The following is a 2,845-nucleotide window of genomic DNA, read 5'->3' as shown; positions in this document are numbered from 1 at the left end:
GATAGGAATTTCAAAAAAGGGATAACTTAATGTCAATACTTTGACGCTAGTGAATCCCAATTTTCAAAGTTAAAATATTTTAAAGAGGACTACATCTTAAATTTTTTTTTTCTTTCGACATTAAAGACATTTGATAATCAATTAGGTACCAATTTTTGGGCGTTACGAGGGTGCTAATCCTTCCTCGTACGTAACTGACTCCCGAACCCGTTCTTTTATTTCGTGGACCAAAACTAATGATTTTAAAACAAAATGTTTTAAAGGTGATCCAATCACACCTAAAAAGATTGGTGGCGACTCCCGTTTTCGTTTTTTAAAATCGATTCCCATTTTCCAAAACTCGATTTGAAAATGGTTTCGACAAACATTTCTTATTTATATTATATAAAATAAAAATTAACTAAGTTTACACTATAATGTTAATATACTTTAAGCCACCATCCCACATTAACCTTAAAGTGGTAAAATTGCTAATTTAGGCCCTAAATCATTTTCCAATTGAGATATTCTTAAGAAATTAAACTTTTGACATTTTTCAATTTAGTCCGTGTATCTCAATTAATCCCTAATTCGATAAAATTACCTAAACGAAATTAAATTTCCTTCTAATATAAATCCTTAAATATTTAATAAAAATATTTACTGGTCTAGTTTATGGAAATGGGGCCTCGAAACCATATTTTTTGTCACTACAAACTTTTGGGTTGTTACACTCATTGTGAACTACTTGCTCAAGAGGTTCTTAATTTGCAACAAATACCATACTTAACTCCATGTCATGAGCTCAAGAAGTTAATTCTTTAAAGGACTTTGATTTTATGCCTTGGCGAATGTGGTGCAAGCCCCAATTCATGCATTGTATGCACATGTTAATGGCAAAGGATTCTGAAAATTTATCTTTGCATTTTAGACTTGGATTCCTTTAGCGATGGATGTAATTGATACTAACTCGTCTTTCCATTATTTTAAGCTTATAAGCTCAATCATGTTGACAATGTCACGAGTGTACAAATTGAAAGAATTTCCTTTCAATGATCAAATGAACTGCTCCATGAGATTTCCATCGATGTCGTTTTTATTACAAGTTTCCATGAATTGAATGACACGTTGACATGGATTTCCTTTGCCATAGAACTATTAGATTTTCAAGGGTTGATAATTTTCAAGTATCTTCAAATGATAAATCCTTTGAATATAGGATTTTGAATATGTATATGAAGGTAGAACAATACTTCTAACTTGATATTTAATGGCTTATTTGATGAGCTCCTTCAGTTGATATGAAGAAAGACTATGAAGTCATTCTTGAACAACTATGATTTCACCAACTTGTTGGAGAGTTTGATGTTGATTTTCATTGCAAGAAGTTTGGTTGCTTCCACTTAGATGTTCAATTTGAGTCACCATGAAAGGGGTCCGATTATCCATTCCTTTAAGGCTTATAGTAAGACTCTCGACCGTCTTTGCTAGAGACGCCACTTGTTCTTCCAAGGTTGTTCTGCCATTTTTCATGACATTCATTACTCTAGAATCTGGCATTGAGCATTGAATAATTTGATCGAACATCTCTGTCATTCATTACACTTGATACATGAATAAAATCTTCTTCTAAGTCATGAATCATAAAGTAGTTTGTCATTGAGCATTGAAGAATTTGATTGAACAACTCTAAAAGTGCTTTCGTCTTCTTCTTAGTGCCATATGGATGATCAAGGACATTGGTGCTTGACGATAAAGTTGAACGAGCAGTAGGGTTAGCTTAAGCAAGCTTACGAGCTATTTTATTGATGATGATCGTTTTCGGTATTTTGTTGATGATTATCTTCTTTGAGGCCATTGCACCTTTGAACTTTGACTTTTGGAGAGAAGAGATGAAAGATAGAGATTGTACTACTGGGTATGTTAGAAATTTGTACACAAATTTTGAGTTGAATTTTGACTTGAAAAATTTGGAGTCAAATTTTATTTATCACTTGAAAAGAAAATTATAATCTCTAAAAATTTCTTGAATACAAAAAAATTCTCCTTTGATTCTTCTCTTCAACTTGAGCTTCAATCCAAGGGTTGTCTAAACTTGATATTGGAAGGATGTAATTTACTTTAAGTGTCGCTAACTTGCTCTTGAAGCTGGTTTTTAAGATATGCTTGCTTGTGAATTTGATTTGATTTTAATTCAAGGGTTGTCGAGACTTGATCTTGAACCAATGTTGTTCGCTTCAATGGCCTTTTAGGCTTAATCTTGAAAAAAACGAGTTTAGCCTCTTTTATGTCGATTCAATTGAATTGAAAAGTGACTTTCTTCATAAATGAATTTTGACCTCATCTCTTAAATTGAATTGGATTGAAAGGCAGCTTTTCTTCAGAATTGATACGATGTTCGCCAAAATTTCATCAAGTTCTTCAACTTTTCTTCAGCTTCTTAACTTGTGAATATATATACAATGGCTTAGGGTGACTCCCTTTTTAGTGTCAGTCACTTAAAAAAAATAGCGTTCTTGTAGAATTTATTTTTTTATTTAAGGGCTCTAGATGAATTTAAACTCTTTTTTTTTTTTTATATCTTATTCATTTAATTAATTAGAGATAAATAATTATTTAACATTATCACTTTATTATTTTTATTTAATTAGTGGCAATATAAATTTTTATCATTTATCTCTTAATTAATTTAAATTAATTGGAGAAAAATAATTATGATATATATATGATGTTATCATTTTACCCTACAGTAATTTTAACTTGACCCATGGTAATATTGGCTTGACATGTGATATTTTGTAATTGGTTCAAAATTTTTTATCTACACATATTAATTTAAAGATTTGGGGTTCTAATACTTACCTTC

Source organism: Gossypium arboreum, chromosome 8 (assembly GCF_025698485.1).
Source record: "Gossypium arboreum isolate Shixiya-1 chromosome 8, ASM2569848v2, whole genome shotgun sequence".
Lineage (NCBI taxonomy): Eukaryota > Viridiplantae > Streptophyta > Magnoliopsida > Malvales > Malvaceae > Gossypium > Gossypium arboreum.
The sequence above is the reverse complement of the archived record's forward strand: the minus strand, read 5'-3'. Positions refer to the sequence as shown.